Source organism: Agelaius tricolor, unplaced genomic scaffold (assembly GCF_023055355.1).
Source record: "Agelaius tricolor isolate 1412-34295 unplaced genomic scaffold, bAgeTri1.0.p SCAF_11, whole genome shotgun sequence".
Classification (NCBI taxonomy): domain Eukaryota; kingdom Metazoa; phylum Chordata; class Aves; order Passeriformes; family Icteridae; genus Agelaius; species Agelaius tricolor.
In genome coordinates, this window is record NW_027269271.1 from 10,888,345 (window position 1) to 10,908,177 (window position 19,833).

General features: G+C 39.4%; 1 long non-coding RNA gene across 1 annotated transcript in view; it reads left to right on the plus strand.

The window, feature by feature from the left end:
- Positions 1-19,833, plus strand: part of LOC139594262 (uncharacterized) — a 172,925-nt gene that overhangs the window by 70,692 nt on the left and 82,400 nt on the right. The window contains exon 10 of the long non-coding RNA XR_011680566.1: positions 14,016-14,137. This is a non-coding gene — a long non-coding RNA (uncharacterized lncRNA). The remainder of the gene's footprint in view (positions 1-14,015; positions 14,138-19,833) is intronic.

Sequence of the window (19,833 nt, forward strand, 5' to 3'; positions counted from 1 at the left end):
ATATTGTGTCCAATAGTTTTGTTTTGCTTTGTTTATATAAGCTTTTCTAGTTCCAGATTCTGTTTTCAGGAAATTTTAATGCTTAATGTGATTATTTACAGATGATCTTTTATTTCATTTCACGCATTTTCTTTCTCTGGAAAGGTTTATAATGGAAAGTGCTGCTGTACTCCTTATGAAATCTTACCTATTCAAGATTTACTTTACTTTCCTCTTCCCATCTTGATGGAAGTATAAATGTATCTCACTGAATGTTACTTAAATAGTAATTGATCTTTATACCTGTGAGCCCCCTTTCTGATAGCCACCACATCTAGGGCCATTGTGAAACCTTTTTGAACTGATTATGTGATTCCAATCAGTTCTGCACTGAACTGCCCAGAGTGCCAGCTGATGGAGTAGCCATGGTTTAGAGGTCAGTTCTCATGTCATTGACAGCAGCTACACACAGGCAGGCAGAGGCTGGTTTGGCCCTTCATGATGAATTTGGGTTACTTCTTATTTTTCTCTTTCAACTTTCATCTTTTTGTTTGAGACTGTACTTGTTCCCAGACAATTTTTATATTCAGTACAAGTTCTTGCTGCGATCATCTCACTTTGAATGTCTCTTGCTGAATGAGACTTCAGTAACAGCTATATTTTACACTTTAAATGTGAATTTCAGCCTTAGTTAAGCAAGAAATTAATTCTGACCCGCCTTCTGTACCAAACCTACCAAATGAATGGCTATTAACTCTGGATTATTAAACCCCCAAAAGCTTTTCTGCAGCTTCTGGGAGCTGACCTGGAACTTCCTTTACAAAAGGGAATGAAAAGAAAATCAGAAGCTGCAGAGGATTTTTTTTGGCTTTTTAAATTATTTTTTTTAGCAGGAGGAGTATGAGTAGAAGGGAATGCAGTATGTAAATATCAGAATATCCTTTCTTCTGGTTTATTTTTTATTTCCTCAGGTTTCTGGCAGAAGGACTGGCTACTGCCTCTCAGTCCATGGTATTTACTGTTGGCTTTCTTTGTCTGTCCTATTACTGGTAGGTTTTCAAGTTCTCCCTAAAGACAGGTTAGATGAACTGACAGTTTGCTGGTTGTGGGCAGTTTTCCCCTCAGGCTTGTGTTTAACACAGCAGACTTGTTCTCAGGGATTTTTTTTTTTTTTTTTTTTTGTTGGGTTTTTTTCCATGTCACACTCTGCAGTTGGAATAATTTTCCATGTATGTTTTGTTTTTCTAATGTTGGACACATATGTAAGAGAGCAAACTAGCAAACCCTCTTCCAAAGAGAAGTGAACAGGTGTTCCACAGCCCCTAGACCCACAGCTGGACATTCTTGCTTGCTGGGCTCAGCATTGCTATGGGCGTGAGCACCTTCTTCTCTTCCAACTGGGCGTTCTGGCTCTGTCAGACTGGAACCAACTCCTTGGCTCTTGTGAACTGATGGTCTGTCCTGCAGGTTCTTTCCTTTTCCCATTTTGCCTCTTCAGTATTGCAAGAATTGCTATGCTATTCTGAGTGTAGCTGGAAATACAATTTATTTTTAAGGCAGAGTAATCTACATCTAAGGTAGATGCATCCTCTACAGGCAGACTAATACAACAGTGATATTTAACAGATAGCAAGATAATTGACTGATGCAATTAATTATAGACAGGAATAGGTAGAGACAAATAAAATAGATACTTCAAAGCTGTCAAGCATGCTTAACACCAAGATTACTCAGCAAAGCAGAGTGGAGAATGTTTTGGGGTGTTTGAGCAGGGCTAATCTGTATTATCTAGTTGCTGTTTTATCTATTTGCTAAGTCTATTGCACAGGGATACTCACTTTTCTCTTTATTTATTAAACATTTGGTTATCCCTACCTAATGCTGGTACAGTGTAAAATCTTCTGTATACAAGGTGAGATGGCTGTGCTGATTGAAGGCCTGAAGATTGACTGAGCTGGAGCATTCTCAAGGCTTCAAGAAAGGTTTTTACTTGACGTGCTTTCCCACAGGAGTTCACATTTGCTGTTTTATCTCTGGGAGTGAGCTTAGTGACAGACACACACTGAGAGTCAGGGAGAAATGCCATGGGAGCTACTTAACAGCATTCAGATGCAGAGATGGCATTTGATTCCCAGCCTTCTTTGCTGCAGCCGCTTTATAAGAAATCTAAATCAGGGAACTCTACAGGGTATCAGGAAGGCAGACCTCTGATCTGTGAGCTAGCACCATTAAAAAGCAGAGTCCTGCTTCTGAAACAATAAACAAATCTAAAGGTTGTTTTGGAGTAGCTCCTGTTTATTTTGGTGGAGTCTGTGAAGTGGCAGAATTGCAGGTGTGTGGACACACCACCATGCGTGGTAGAGCCACGAGAGTTCTCTGACAAGGTGTTAACAGGTTGCCTGACATACTCATTGTAGCTGCTTCCATTTAATGTAGGAACTGCATTAGTGTAATTCCTACTTGTTCTTCAGGTAAAACGTTTTGGATGTGTTTAAAAGCAAGTGCCAGTCTTTTGAAAAGGTTCCCAGAACCTGCGTTAAAGACATCAAATATTCTTTTAGAGATAGCAGAGCTTGAAATATTTCTTTTGCATTTTAGTTTTTATTCATTTGTTTAAATTTATAAGTATCTGGAGGTGAGTAATTGAAACTCGTCAGCAATCATTTTTCTTTCCCTTTAGATGTATAAAGCTTGAAAAGTCTAAAATACCTTGTGAGTAGACATGCTAATGTTATGTTGCAACTTTGCCTCTCATTCATGGGAAAGGTAATTTTTTTGTGATTCTTACGGTGTGATTCTAATTTGAAATTAAGAAAGTCACCAAAAATAAACATAAAAGCAAATGACTAGATGGCAAAAGTGATAAAAATGTAAGCACTGCAGCTGTAAGATAATGCACTCCCTGATGTCAGAACTGTGAATTGTTGATGAAGTTTGAAGTAATTCCATTTTGCATAATATTTTTAAATTCTCATCTAACACAATTGATTTAAATGTAGAAACTTTGAAATACAAAGAATTAACCTCACCTTCCAGACAAGATGCTTAAGGTTAAAAATAATAGAAACATAAATCTTGTGTAAGTCTTATTAGAAAAGAAATATCTGCACTATCGGAGTTAGATTTCTTTCAACCAAAACTCCTATTCTGAAATGCTACCATTCTGACAGTGTGACAAATTGCTGGAACAAATGCTAAATAGTTAAATGGACAAGTGATGGATGGCCTCATAAGCCTTGCAGGGCAGCCTGTGTAAGATACTAATTGGTTCTGTGGAACTGGTTTTGGTCAATAAATTCACTTGAGATATTTTTTTTTGTGTGTGTGTGTGTTAGATATCTTTAAAGAATGCAGTCTTGTAGGTGACAAACCACTTGCAATGTATTAGGCCACCAACAACTTTATTTTGTCTGCTCTACCATCTACCTTCTTTCAAGGATATAACCTACTAAAAATCTATTATTGATGCACTGCTGTCTCTCAAATGCTTCTGAATTATGAGTTTATTTCGAAGCCTCTAGAATTTTCTGATGCTAAAAAATGTCCGTGTTAAGTTTGCCACAGTGTTTGCAATTGCTCTTTTTTTTCTTTTCCCTTCCCCTGGAATAGATTCTGCCACTATTTCTCACTTTGAGCACTGCATTCTACTGCAAAGAGCCTAAATACTAGTGTACTCCCCTTGTAAAAAATATTGCCAAGGTGTGTAAAGGCAGTCAGACTGGACTTTGAGACCTGTGTTAGGAAAGAGTTGAGCCACCAATCCTTGAACTGAACTTGGAGATAAAGAGGTAGCTGCAGAGGGGTTTTCAGGATTCTCACTTTGACTTTAGGCACCAGGGGCTCCTTGTTCTGCAACCCCTGCGCTTCCTTGAGCTCTCGTGGCTGAGCCATGGCTCATTGTGTCTGTGTAACCCAAGCAGCCCTGTCCTGGTGGGGCTTGCAGGCTGAGCTGCAGCTTGCACTGAGCTCCAGGGGCTGCCGTGCCAGAGGAGGCTTTGCTCACTGTGGTGGCTGAGGCACAGCCCCTCCTGGCTGGTACCCCAGCCTGTCTCTGCATCCCTGCTCAGCTCTGTGCGTGCTGTGGCAGGGCTGGGATGCAGGGTGCTGTAACAGGCAAAATCCCAGCTCTTTCACTGCTCCAGAGCCTGGAAGAAAAGCTCGTTGCTATTGTTCTGGTCCTGGGTAGATCAGCTGAAGGGTTGAAAGAGCTCACCCTGTTGTTTCCCAGGGATGAGTTGGTTGGTTTGTTTTGGACAGCTCCCTCCCATAGCCTGGCTGCCGCAAACCCCGTGTGCTGCAAACTCCTGCTCTGCACAGCATTGCACAGCCCATCCTGGGACCTGCTGTCTTGACATCATCTCCAGGCATTGAAAAGACAAGCCCTGAAGCAATTGCCTTTCAAGTCCTTCAGTCCTTTGTTGAATTTCGACCTAAGTGATTTCAGTGGAAATAAGAGCTGTAGAGTTTGTTCCTGGTTTATTTTGTTTTGGGTTCTGGTTTTTTTATTGCCTTTTTTTTCCTTCTTGAGTTGGTTTTTTTGTTAGTTGGGTGGATTTTTTATTTTTTTTAAATTTTCATTAGTACTAAGTAGAATTTTTTTCCATGGAAGCTAAAAAAACCCCTAAGAGAACCAAAGCCAGCCTCAATAAGCGAGCCAGGGAAGCAGAAGGATTGAGATGGTTTCACAGTTTTTTCCAGATAGCAATTTCCTGTTCTATAAAGTAGAATAGGTTAATTCTAAAAACATCAGAATTTACAAGGCTAATCTTTGATATAAAGGAATAATCTGAAATTAATTTAGAGTTTAAATAATGCTGAACTTACACATACATTATGTCTTTGTTTGCTTTGCATTCTTGCCCATGTTAATATATATGAGATGTTTCATAATTAAAACCTAGATTTCAACTGCTGTATATTTAAACCAAATTTGACTGCTTACACTTACTAGCTACCTTAGCAGCAAACAAGATGTTTCCAGAATGATCCGTATGCCTAACATATATAGATGTCAAGAAAACTTTCTGGGAATGAAAAAGCATGCAGCTGCTTTAACATTCAGTTATTTATTCAGTTATATTTATTATTCAATTCAGTGCAGTGTAGTCAACTCTTGTGGAATGCATATTCAACTGGAAGGCAAATGTATTACTTTGGGAGACTATGAAGACAAGGCTCCATAGGCTCCTTGTAAAGCTTTTGGGAGGAGGTAGATATCTCAAGGAGAACTTGCTGTTTGTGACATACAACCCAGACCTGGCTCCCCAGTACAAGAAAAACATGATTTGTCATTGTGGAAAAGTACATTCAAGTCATTATATAACAAAACAACTAGTAGTTTTTTCTTTAAATCCTAATACATGATTGGATTTTATGACCAAATAACCCCCAGAACAGGCTAATGAAAGCTAATTTTGTATCAATTATCTGTATGGTAGCTTCCTTTTGCAGGTTACTTGACTGAGGTATGCAACAAGCTGAGCATATCTGTTGTTAATCCAAACAAGCAAGAGCTGAATGAGAAGAGTTCAGAGCTGTCCTGCTAGGGAAGCCTGCTGGATGTGCAGCCATCTGAGAATCAAGGGATAACTACAGTCTATTTTCTTACATTTAATCAGATTCTGTGGCTCCACAGAAAAGGCTCACAGGTCCCTCTGGAGAGAATTTATAATGACTATTTTAGTTTATTAATACAAAGGATTGTGACTATACACATAACAGAACAAACAAATGTTATGCAATATCTGAAACACTGATCTCTATTTATGCTTGTGTGAGAACCCAAGGCTCACTTAGGATATCGAGCAGTAGAGTTTAACTACTGAATTGACCAAAGATGATAGACTTGAAATTTTCTGTGTAACCAAAAAAAATTTTAAATAATTTAACCTTTTCTTGTTTAAAGTTAATTTTGAACTTAGGACTGTATATGTTGTGTTCTGTAATACAGAAAATGCTGCTACAGGTAACTTATCAATCTTCAGTGGTGTCTGTGCCAAGAAAAGAGACCTTGCAGCACAGAGCACTCCAGTTAATGGTTACCAGGCCATAGATTAATTGCCATGAAGCAGACTTTCAGGTTTAAATACCAACATTCTTTTGCTTGTAAATCAACTGGAAGTGAGGGTCTTATGGGTCATTTGGATATTGGAAATCTGTCCTTTGAATTCAGCTGATAAACTTAGATGTTGCAAGTGTAAAGTACATAATTTGGTATAAGGAACTTGTAAATACTGTGTGTGTCTAAAATCATGATGTGCATCCCAAAGGCTTTGGCTCTTAATCACTTCAGAAAGGAAGGGTAAGCTGTTTCTTTGGTACAGTTGGAAAGGAAACTGCTCTAAAAGCTTCTCTCATTTTCCAAAGTTTCCCAAATAGACCTTAACTTCAAAACTTAAGTGGTTGTAAATGAAGAGTCTACTTCCAAATAGCTTATGAAACAAACATGGAGATGATGAGCTGATATGTTTGTCACACTTGTGTACTTAGCTAGCCATGTGTTTATAAAGGGTTGTGTCACATCTGTGGGAGACACTGCAGCTGTTCATAACTTTGAATGTAAAAATCTGCTGACCTGCTGGATTCCTTAACAGGTTCGAGTTATTACTTAACCTTTCTGAAAGATTTTTTTTTTAAGTTTATGAAAGAATATTTTTTCAGCAAAGCTGAGTGTGTGATGTTAGAAGAGAAAGTAAAGAGATGGAAAGAATAAAACTGCTGAATGTCAAACTCACAAGGACCTACTGAAATTCAGGACAAAATCCAAATTCAGGTAATTTCTTAAGTTACCATCTGTTCTGTTCACAAGTATCTTTTATATACTATAAATATACCATACTGTAACAGCTTCCCAGCTGTGAAGAACCCATTTGCCTGACTATTCTTGTAATTCCTCCATAAAACTTTGGTTTTGAAGTTGGCCATCTGCCTAGATGCCAGTGGAATAGGCATTAATAAAATATAGTATAAAGGATAAATTAAAGCATCTGCTAAAATTAATATGAAAAGGTTCTCTTTGGCATAGCAGGAAGTACAATAGCATGGAGAAACTGAGCAGTCTGAATTGGAAGTCATAATTTTGAGATATGGAGATAATGAAGGAGGCACTTGGGAGCTGGTCCAGAAAGTGGTTGCATTCATACAGTGTCAACCATAAGCCTGTGAGTAACCCCATTCTTGGCTTACTTGCACATAAACCCAACACTAAGTGTGTTATGTGACAGAAACCATTTTTACATCCTGCTACAGCTATAGAGTTATGGGAGATTCATTTTACTGCTGAGGATAAGCCCTAGCAAGTGCAGCTGGATTGGAAAGTTAAGGCTGTTTCCCTCTTTGTCACCGCTGTGCTCTGTGTGTGTAGACACACACAGCTCAGAGCTGTAACCATGCAGCCCCCAAGGCTCAGTCTGGGCTACATTGACTCCTCCTGGCAGAGAGGCCAAAGGGCAGGGTTCTGTAAGCACTGACCCAAGTGATGGATTTCCTGCAGGCTGAGAGGCTGCAGAACATGGGTGTTCTGTGCTCAGCATGTAGGCTCCACTTGTTGCTTGTGCTGATCCAGCAACAGGAGCCTGGCTTGGGCTAAGCATGAAGAAAATTAGGGAGGTGAGCAGTGCAAGTGCAAATCTTTTCATTAGAGAAAGGCTTCTTTGTGAGGAGGGTGTACAGCACTAAGAGAGATGGTGGTGTATTTCTTCATCATTAGAAGGTTTTTGGACTTGTGTTTAGTCGACACTGAGGCTGGAAGCTTCTAGAAATGTCTTCCAACTGTCTTTCTTGAGACAATACTTTTTCAGAACAAATCTGTCTCTCTAGCAGAGATCAGGGCCAGGCACTTAGGAAAAAAGCAAAAGATGAGACATACATATTTGTTCTCAATATTCTACGTTAATCTGGCAACAATGGGATGGGCATTTGCCAAACAGAAGGTGTTGTCTTTGCATTTATTTAATAAGTGTGAAAAAGTTTGGTTGATACACTTTAAGGTTTTCATTTTAACCTAGTAATTATTAGAATTCTGAGATATAAGAGAATTGATCTTGTTTTAGAAAGGGTTTTGGTATTTAATGATAGGGTATTTTTATGAGAAAAATCTGATTTATTTATTTACATTTTTCTGGTGTACTCTATCAGCTCTGCCTTCCTGCTACTTTGTGGGTAAACAGGAAAAGGTGTTCAAATTCCAGTTTGTTAGTCAGTCACTTGAATTCTTCTACATTGTCTTGGACCTGTGTGCTCAATCCCTTAAATTGTCTGGCTCAGGAGGAACAATCCTCACTTGATCAGCTACATGGTCTTTGCCTCAGTAACTGAAATAAAGCCAGGTTGGTTTTATATAATTTCTAGCATTAAAAATGTACATTCAACTTCTTCTGAGGCTTAGCTGGGGTTTTAAGGTTTGTAGCACATTCCCTGAGCAGTGTTGCCAGCCCTGTATTGTTCATGTCCCCTGTGCTGTACTGTGTGCTTTTAAACTGGGCACTGGTTCTAGGTTTGTCTCCAGCATGTCTGTTTCATGACATTATTTTAGAAATTTGCTGTGATTATTGCCTAATCACTTTGCACTCATTTCTCGGTCTTCTGGAAGCAGGGATTAACCTCCTGTGGCATTTATGATCTAACTAGCCATGGAATTGGAATGGTTTCTGCTGCTGGTAACAGGCTCTGAATTTTGTGAAGTTTGCCTTCCTGTGGCAGCCCCCACTCTGTGCCATGGCCAGCTTGGTGTCACTGTCTCCAGCAGGCACTTCCATGGGAGAAATGCTGTGTCCCATGCAGCAGCAGAGGCTCTGTGACAAGCACTGCCGTCCCTTGGGTGCACTGGGCTGGTGGCACCTTGCCAGGTCAGTGCCTGGGCAGCTGCACACCCCCTCAGCAAAGAGCTGGGGGCCTGGCTGGGCAGGGCAGCCCCTCTGCTGGGCTCTGCCAGCAGCTCAATTCACATGGGGGCTGCTGCCAGGCCAGCCCCTGAAGCATCCTGCCCTGGAGCAGTGCTGTGACGCTGGGGGAGATGGCCCTGCTCATGCTTTGCTTTACTTGCTGGCTGCTCATCCTCAGACCTCTGGCTATTCCTCTTATGCAGCTGGGTGTGAAAAGTATCTCAGGGGTTTCTCTGTGTGTATCAAATCCAAAAAGAATACGTCACGCCTCTAATTATGAGCTGAAAGTTTCTTTTAATTTGCTTTTATCTGTGCATTTTCTTACTGGCTCCTTATCCTTTGAAAAGAAATAGGTCCCTCTGAGATAAACAGAATATTTCATGTAGGAAACATGAGTTGTGTACATTTAGTTCTAATTCTTAATATTCAGAACTTAATCAGTTCTTTACAAAAGGCATCTGGGAACTTGGTGAATACTCTGCTTACACATTCACAATTAGAAGCCTGCCTTAGGTGCTATCACATACATAGGTACATGTGTACATACAAATACACACACACACACTTATTTTTTTTTAATCTTTCCCTTTTCAGTAGCCTGCTTATGTAATTGATATCATCATGGTGAAAGGTTCATAGAGAAATCTTGATAAAGAGCAAGGGTGGAGACAGACAGTGGAAAAAAAGAAGAAAAACAAACCAAAACAGTAAAAAAACTGATGAAAGAAGCTGGAGACTCATATGTAAAACAGAAAAGACCACTGTGAAAATAAGCTATTTTTTATACTTTTTTTATGCTATGGATAACTTTAAAAGTTATTAGGAGAGTATTCAGGTGTGTGCAGGGAGTCTTTTACCTCAGATAACATAACTTTTACTATCATTGTGTATTGCAGTGGCACTCGATAGCACCGCACTAGTTAAGGGTCTGTGAGGAGTATTTCTGTTATAAATCTGGAAGATAATATCTCTGTCTTCTCATATTGCATCATCCTGAAACCTGACAAGTTGTCAGTGGAGAGGCAATTATTTCTACCATAACATAGAGAACATAATATAAATTTTGAAGGTATGTAGAAAATACGAAATCCATGAAAATATGTAGATTTAGGAGAAAGTGATGAGGTTGTTGGGATTCTTTGTTTTAGTTTACCCGAACTATAAAATTTGCATGTTGAAACTTTAAAAGTGATCTTTTTCTTGCTGGTAGTTGACAATGATGTTTAATTGTGTTTTTCAGTTTTCAAGGGTGAGGGAGAGGGAATGACATAGTTGAAGCCTTAAGAAAAATGGGAGGAAAAAAACCAAACAAGCCAGTGGGATTGGCCAGGAGATAGTGTTCTATCCTATGAAAGAGAAATAATATTATTTCCAGTTCGTTGTTGGGTTTGGGAGCAGCTGGTGCTAGAGGAAGAGGCTGTGTTTCCCAGCAGTGACTCACTGGATCTCAGGAGCGGCAGGGAGAGCAGAGCGGGTGTGAGCAGAGCCAGGAGCGGCTGGCAGGGCTGGGACACCAAGACTCCTAGCAGGATGTAGCTCATTATTTTTGCCTTGCACACTCTACAAAAAGTGAACATTTTGGAAGGGTAAGACAAAGACTAGGGAGCCAGGGGAGCAGAGATAATGTTTGGAGGGGCAAAAGGAATCTGTGAAGAAGAGTGAAGGTGCCCTTCAGCTTACCTGATAATATGCCAGCTTAGAGCAACACAATGCATCATCAGTGAAATGTATAGAAGTGGTTGTATGAACAGCATAACCAACTGAGAGTAAGTGAACTGCAAATTCAAAATTCAGATTACCCTGTATTTCAGGATGCTTGTTTGTGTGAAGAAAGCCAAGTGGCCTTGGGAAAGTTAGCGACTTTTATTTCCTTATTGTGAATTAGCTTCAGCAATGCTGATTATTGAAAATAGATGAAACTGTTTTCTTATTAAAAATCTTCAAGGTAAAAAAATTCTTTCTCTCTGCCTTGCTGTGAAATTGAATTTTAACCTTTCCTATCTGCTTCCATAAAAAATGGAGGAAATGAACCTGTGTTATGTCCCAGCAGTGCACTTATTTGGAAAGATGTGGGAGTTTGATTCACATTACCATAGTGGAGGTATCTCATTTACTGGCTTGGAGCTACAGTGCTTTCTTCACAGACCTCTGATAAGTGACTACATCTAATTCTTAGGACATGGAAGAGCCAAGTTCAGTTCTCTGCTCTATCATTCTTTTCTCTGCCTTTTGGCCTTATACACCTTGCCTTAACATTGGGCTTTGTCTCAGAAGTCCTGTTGTAATATTTTTGCTTAATGTTGGTCAATAAAACAGAAATTTGGGTGAGAGTTGGAGACAGCAACTAAATTGTCTATGACTTGTAAAACTGCAGAGGGCCCCACAGCTACTGACCAAAATGGCAAGTAATTCCTAGTGTTCTAATATTCTGGTTTTAATCAGAAATATTCTGTATACTTGTCCGATATATATTGCCACTCTGATAGTTTTCAGAGATATGTTTAGGACCCAAATAGCTCAATCAGTATTTTTTTAGGATCCTAAATTGAAATTACAACTATAAACATACAATTCAGAGAATTTTCAAAGGAATTTGTAAAATTTGTTTTCTTTTTTAAATCAGAAGAATTAAACAGAAACATGAATCAGTAAGGAAAAATGTCTTCATTATTTATGGATAGAACCTTTATTTCTCACAGTCAGATGCGACCTACAGTTTGCATCATTATACTGCTGAAGTGAGTGAGCAGAGAAAGCAGACACCACGCGGTCTGTGCTGAGTGGATGGGAAGCAGAAGCAGTTTTGGGCTGACAGATTGCAGAGCCGTGGTGATGAGGTCAGGATCATCCCTGCTGCAGTGGCTTTTGTATCTGTACTCATCTTGAAATCATGAAACCATTTTCTGTGGTTCCTCTACCTTGTTCCATCAGCATTATTTCCCTGAAGAAGAATGGTCAGCTGCTGAACAGAATGAGGGGACAAAGTGTGCAGTCATGAAGTCACGTCTCAGAGAGGCTGCTGGGGTTTGGGGGCACCTGGGGAAGGTGCACAAGGATGTTCATCCAAGGAGGTTGCAGACACATTCAGGGGGTTGATGAATATGACAGCTGATACTTGTTTGCTTAACAGCTGGGACCTTCTTTGCTAGCTTCATCACCAGTGGAGAAGTGTTTCATACATGTGCCATGTAGTATAAACACCAGATTGCCTCCCTGCCTGCCAAATTCCCAGGACATGGGTGCCTAAGAAGTTGCTCTGAGTGCACTGAGCAATCATGATGGCATTTGCCATGTTAGCATTTGTTCAAGGGGCGTGAACATGCTGAAACAAGAGTAGTGCATTAACAGCTCAGGGTCACAGTGAGGTGGCCGCTGTTAGCATGATCTCACACCCTGCAGAAAGTTACACTGATCTCAATAGCACTTAAAAGAGTGCCCCTCATAATAAATGAGGCTGTTAACTTCCTCCTTGGAGGATGGCTGAGGGACTCAGACTCCTTCCCATGACCCCAGCAAATAGGAAGGAAAGAGAAATAATTGCTAAATTTTGAATTTTGTGGCTATTGAGAGCTTTTGTATACTTGGCAGTTAAGCAGCTCATAGCATGGTTTTGCTTCATGCTTCCCATGGATTAATTTCCTCCAATTCCCGGATCAGTAGACTATGGCCACTGAGATCTTCTGACTGCATAAACTGTTTTTTGATTGACATTCTTTGTAATTAGCTCTTTAAACCCAGTGGCCTTCCAAGATTGCCTCTTCCCATTCCTGTATTAGCTCCCAAAAGCTTTGCTTTTGCACATCTTTTATGCCCTTTTCTCCAAGGTTAGTATTTGTCAGCATTTCCTACTTTTGTAGAGAGTTATTATATATTATATGCATTTATACTCTTGAAGGTAGAATTACCTCTCCTTTCACATCAACATTGCTTTATACTCCTGGGCTACCTGGCAATCCAAAAGAAGTCATTATCAGAATTAAGAGCTCATCCACAAATCCTTTTGTGTTTTCTCTTTTGTGAAATGCCTCTTGACAATAAAGTTGAATTCATATCATAATTTGAGTTTAAAATTCAGTTACCAAGTAGATGTTCCTAAAATTAAAATGGCTGTTGGAAAACATATTGTCTTTCTATAATTCTCAGCTGTGAAAATCTAAAAGTGAGAAAAGAAAAGAAGTGGGAAAGCTGGAACTCTGTAGCAGTAGAAACAAAGGATGCACGGCAGAAGTTTGAACTCTTTCCATTTTGGTGTGCTAACACTTCTGATTTGAACAGTTAATTGCTCTTGTACCTTTAACTCCTTGGCAACCATTGCTTTTAGGTGTCTATTACAATGGGGAAAATCCATTGCTTAGTATAAAAGGAGTGAGGGAAGTACTTTCTTGCCTTTTATTACTGGTCTCTTTCTATACATAAAAAAGTTATACCCGTTACCTTGCTTTAAAAACCTCTCTCACAGGGGCTTTTCAGTTAGGTTGAGGAGAAACTTCTAAAAAGTGACAATGTCCCTATGATACCTGCTTTCTAAACAAGGCTCCTGCAGTATAGACATCAAGTTATTGACTTTGAGGGGAAGCTGGTAAGATGGGAAAATTTTCATTCTCTTTTTCTTGCATAGCTAGGAAACAAGTAGAACAAGAGCTAGATGTTGGTCAGAGATGTTATGTAAAAAATAAATCAGTAGTGCTCTAACTTACACCCCGTGAAACCATACAGTCTTATCTTGAGATGCACAAAGTATTCCCACAGATTATTTTAGGTCCAGGAATCTTAATATATTTTCAGGCAAGATTTAAAGGTTTTGCACTGGGATGGTGATGGTGAATGAAAATATGGCCCCAGGTATCAGACTTTATCCTATATTTATAATAACCTGGAGGAAAAAAAAACAGTAAAAATAAATCCCCTTATTTTTATGATAGCAAACAGAGCAAATCAGCAAAAAACCCCACCTGTTTAATATTGTCTTTTCCTGGATTTCTGTTTTATTGTAAATATTTTTAAATAGGCACTATATCTGACAGTTTTCCATAGAGACGTCAGTGGCTGCATGTGTGACTGATGTGTAAGAGAAATCCATGTTTAGTGTTTGGTTGAACTCTTCGATCTTGGTAAGTTGTCTTCAATTTGTGAACTTGTCTTCCATCTGTGTAGTGCATGGAGACAGACAGCATCCTACGGAGCCAAATGGGAATTTCACTGCTGTGAGGAGTCCCTGACGCGCTGGTTCTTGTGCTGCCTTGTTGGCAAGGCTGTGAAGAAGATACATGACCAATGTAAGAAAAAACAGATTATGACATGCATTAGGCTTTAAGTGACATAGTTTGCGTAAGTTCTGAGTTTAAAAAAAAAATCCCAAAATAGGAAGACATAACTGGCTCTTACATAGCTTCTTACTTTATGATGTACATTTAGCTCAGCTGAGGAACAGGCATATAGCAGTGAAACTTCTCACTGTAGACCTAGTTCATCATCTCAGACTCTCCACAAAGGACAGCTTGGAAGTAGAGACACATTTGTGCATATGTTTACAGGTCACAGACTGCTTTCTCCTCAGGTATGTTTTACAGGAATGACGGCACAATTAACAGAATTGGTATGTTTTCCTTTTGGACATTTTGTGTTCTTAATTAAATGTGCTTCTTCAGCATATTTGTGATGTTTAGGGATAGGCTTATAGAGGTTCTGAAGGCAGAAATACCCATTTTGTTGACTGTTTTTCTTTTACTAGTGTAATGGGTTGGTTTTGACATTACAGGACAGAAGATATTACACAATTTGGTCAAAAAACTGATGCCGAATCTGGGGTTTGTGAAAGTTCTTTTCTGTGCATGCTTAGGAAAGCAGTGGGGAAATAGGGAATGATGGGGGGATCACAAACCTGTGTGTACCCATTTTTATATCTTTTTTAAACCAGAAAAAGTCTTCTACTGTCTTTGAAAATCGAATTATTATGCTGGGTTTGAACACATAAAGTGTCCATTGCAGCATATAGAGAGATTACTTGTGAGCAGTGCACACCAGGTGGCTAAGAAAAGCAAACCTGTGTAAGCTGACATAGATTCAGTTAACAATGGTTCATATTTTGAATGAAAAAATTTCAGAGGTCTACAGACTCCCTGGACTAGTCTGTTGCCTGGGAAACTGCACATCATAAATTAGGGTAAGGGGAAAAGGCGGTTATTAGATATGTATTTTTATAATTATTGCTGTAATTTTTACAATAAACATCCAAGCTGGGCTGTGCAATGGACTTGATCAGCCTTTTCATGTTTGTACAGCCCTGATAATAAGGTTGGGACATTTTTTTGTAAGCAGTACATGGTTGCATAGGAGGTTAAATATTAAGCAAAAATAGTTCTTTTCCAAGTCTATCAGCATATGTTTTGTAGATATAAAATCTCTTCCTCTTGTTATTGATGACTTGCTGTGTCTGCCTTAGATGCAGAATAGACTGCTGGAGGAATGGATGAATCCCTTCCTCCCAAACCTGGCATAATTGAAAAAGCCAAGATAGAACAAGGATTGCTTGAACTCTTATGGCTCTAATAATTTTTCATCCTGTAGGTGTCCCCTCTTTTCTTAGCACTTGTACATTTCAAGAGCATAAGCTTAAATTTTTATAAGGGATATATAGAAAGATTTACTTAATATGTGGGAAAGCACAGAGCATCAACTTTTGAAATTGATAAAACACTTGGACTGGCCACTCCAGACTCTGAAGCTTGATTTGCATATATTTTCAAATGGGAGTGTGAAATACTCCAAGAGCATAAGCGCATCATTTTTAACCTCATCTGAAAAGAAGAAAGTAAGATCATGCTAAAATGCTATACAATACCTCCTGCTTTGGCTAACCAATTCAACAAACCAAATTGTTTTTACAACCCCCGTCTCCTTGGGAGACACCAAGAGGGACACAGTTTGCATTGAGGAGAATGGAGAACATTAAGGTAAATGTTCATTTTACTTGAAACCAGATACTCGTAGAGAGATGTTGAAAGCTCAAGTCAAAATGAGTTTCAGACAACTTCTTCCTTCTGCAAGTGCCTCATGAGGCAGTTCTTCCAAAATCTAAGTGTAAGAATGTCGTTTACAAGAGCAGCCATGCTGCTGTCTGGAAAACAACTGGAGCGCGTGCTGCCAGTCAACGCTCCCAGTCTGGAAAGTGCTGTGCATGGTCAGACCAGCTTTTCCTGCCTGCTCTCCCTTTCTTGGCTTTGGACTCTGGGTTTCCTTGCACCAGGGATAGATACCTCAGTGGCCACGCCTGCCTACTTCGTTGTGATGTCCTGACTTCTGCTGAGCACTGGCTTTGCTCTCTGCCCTCTCAAGAGAGCTGCAGGTTGCCCAAAAGCTACTTTTTGGGTCTGGTCTCTCCCCATTTCTTTTCTCTGGGCTTTTGCTTTTAGAGGCAAAACAAACTCCTTAGCTCAAAGGGAATTATCTTTAAAACTGAGTCTTGACATTTGGTTTGGAATGGCAGGGAGAGAAACTGCAATTTTTATATTACTGCATATGCAGCAGGAGTTCCAGACTCTTACTTCAACAAAAAGAAACTCACTGAAAAACTAATCCTTTCCTGGTAGTAAATTCATTATTTTCCTGGGGTTAAGCCATTCAGTAACTGTGGGCACTGATCTCTCTGTCAGGGTTTTCCAGATGTGGTCTTTCTCTAAGTGTCAAGCTACAATTGGAGAATGAATGCTTCAGTCCATAGTAAAGATTATTTTCCAAGTCAAATGAAATTGTGGAATTGAGGACTTGACATTGGCGTAGTCTCCCAACTGTCACACTTGTGTACAAAAACTAATAACACAGGACACACTGCAGTCTTCTGGACTGGTAGAGTTTATTTTTAACTCTGTAACTCTGAGGTAAGTTATAGAAATTTGGTATTCATTGCCACTCAGCTTCCTCCTCAACTCCCTGGTGGTAAAGATCTACTTCTCTTGGTTGTCATTGTGCTATATTTACTTACATTCTCTATAGATCCTCTTTATTCATTATTTTTTTCTAAAACCGATTTTTTTCTTTTCCATTCAGGAAAATGATGTTGTAAAAATCACGAGACTCTATTTTGTTAGCTAAGTGTTGAACCTGGACTGTTCCTTCTAGTTCTACCAGTTGCTTAGAGTATTCTCCCTGAGAACATGTAGTAATGTGACTAATCTGTTACATATAGTTTGTTCTGTCATGTTTTCTCTGTGGAAAAATTGTATAAACATTGTCATGCTTTTCTGTGACAAGATGTTGCTTATGTTTGTGAAGGTTTGTTATTTATGGGTGTGTTAGGAAAGGTGGCTTGGAGAAGAGAGCTGACTTGCTTCCTCTGTTTATCTGGAATTTCTTTTCATTCCAGCACTGCTATTATCCCCTGAGTAGCCTCGTTGCTACCCCAGTAATCTTTGTTACTGAGCATAGTTACTGACATGACTGAATACAGTTTTTTCTTTCAGGGGTACTTTCAAAATGTGTTTAAAGATGATGGTCCAATGGGTGTATTTATGATAAAATCTGACAGTTTAACAACTTTTGGATAGTTTGGTATTTCTGTAGATCTTTGCTGTAACATCATCCACAATAGCTTTGGGACAATTGTAAGTTAAATTACTTCATGGAACTGGCTTCAGCAAACTTCAGGTAGATCAGTGTAATCCTCTGAATATGTCAAAGCCATTAATGAGAAGTTTCTCATCAAATTTGACTTCAGGTGCCATGTTTGGTTTTGAAATCTGTATTCTTGCTTTTGAGACAGTTATGTTACAAATTTTCCTCATCTTTGATGATAACACATAAAACAGAACTGTTTCTTGCTTTAAAAAAAAAGGGCATTAGAAATAAATGTGACTCAAGTATTGACAATTTCATAGACCACAGGTTGTAGGCAGCCTTCTTGTTCTCAGTATTATTACTTTTAAACATAAACTCGATTTATGATGAAGAAGCTTTAAAGCTTTGTTTTCTAATACCATGCTTTCTCTTCAGCCCTTGTTACTCTGCATCTCTGGGCTGGAATAGACATTATTCCAGCTTGTTTAATCTCTTTATATTGAACTACTAATTCTATTAATGTTTATGGTGGGGAAGACATCTCTAGGAAATGTTTTCCTCTGAAAAAATGCAATATATTGTGTTTCTAAAGAATAAGATTCAAAGGCCTGAGGAAAAAAACTACCTCATAAATGATTACTTGGAGCACACGTATAGCAGCCACAGTGCTGTGGGTTGGCCATGCTTTTGGGGAAATGAAAAATTTAACAAGAAAATATGCTGAAGAAGAATACGGGAATATCTTGTGCCTCCTAAATTCTGAATGAAAAAGGTAAACACCTTATTAAAAAACCCAGTATATCTATCAGCCAACTGAATTGCTTTCTGGAAACACATTAGTTTTAGGCTATGTAAGCAGCAGTTATTAGTGTTCATAGTCAGTTTTATCCAAGAGATGTGTCCTCCAGCAGGTCTATACCAATAAAACTGTGCCTTAACTAGGTTTTACATTTTGCTTATACATGTCCCATCTGCTTGGAGTATCTCAGCCATTGTTCCTAAAATGATTATCAGAATACCCTGTTTTTCACCTCTATTTTTTTGGAGTATCATGATTTATTCCTCAAAGAAGCATGAGTTGAATCTACCTCAATCTCAATCAGGGTCAAACATTGGCATGTACTTAACTGAAAGTTTATTGTTATCTTGATTTAATTGTAGAAATAGAACAATGGAATAATGCAGTCTATTCACTATTCTAAATAATTCAAGTGACTTTATTCAGATTCCTAAGAAGTGACTGTCAGTGTGGGATTTGGAATAGCAAGTATTGCTTTATGCTTAACAAAACACGGATAACTGACAGCCCCTTCAAATGGGGAATGGTTCATTTTGTGATGCAAAACAGATAGCTTGGGTGGGAATAATATTGTGTATCTATATGCAGGATTAAATCCCAGGCAGAAAGCACAGACAGATGAAAAAAATCGTATTGCTAGTCTCCTTTTTTCCTGCAGTAAAACTGAATATTTCACAGCCCTCAGGAGAGTAAGGCAAGTGGCTGGTTAATGCATCGGCTGTGTTTGACGTACCTTATAACTATTTTTGAACTTTCAGCTCCCTTTTTTAAACATGAGCAGATTGTTGCTGTGATTGAATAGCTTTCTCCAGTAAGAATCTTGTGATAGGAGATTTACATGTTAGAGAACACTGTACCTTCAACATAGGCAAGCAGTATTTCTGACATCATTGACAAGCAAAATGCTCAAGAGCTAGGCACTCATCTTCTGCAAAAACTGCCTTCATCCCTTTCATCATTCTAGGAAAGCCTTGGTTTCAGGGAGTTTGTTTTTTAATTAATTTATTTTAAATAGTGTGTCACGCACATTTTGAGTAGCTGAAATTTGCATTCTTAAAACTTGTGGTCCATGGAGCTAACTCTGGTAGCCAAAGCAATCAGATGGTGCTTAGGAGCCTATTAGTCCAGCTTCTTGCTATTGCACTGTGTCACAATGGTGAGTCCTTCAGTATCTGTCACTTGCAAACCCGCCAGCATCTCAGTGCATGAAACGTCAGGAAAACATTTCTGGGGATGCTGCCAAAGGGAAGGGCTCTGTGTGCTTGGCCCTTTTCCCCCTGTCTGGATGGTGCTGTGTGGGATGGCTGCTGGAGATCAGCCCCAGTGACACACAGGGCTCCATGAGCTTGGCCCTTTCCCCCTCTCTGGATGCTGTTTTCTGGCATCGTTGCTGGGGATCAGCCCCAGTGACACACAGGGCTCGGTGCCAGCCAGGATGGAGGCACACATGGAGGGCAGATGGGTGTGTAGCAGCTTTTGCCTGTCATCCTTCTGGGCTGCCATGCTCGTACCCAACTGATCCAGCAACCACTTCACATATGAACCCTCTTGAAAGGAACTGTTAGACTGATAGCTTCAGTGAACTCCCACTGACATTATACAAAAAATGCTTTGAAAAGC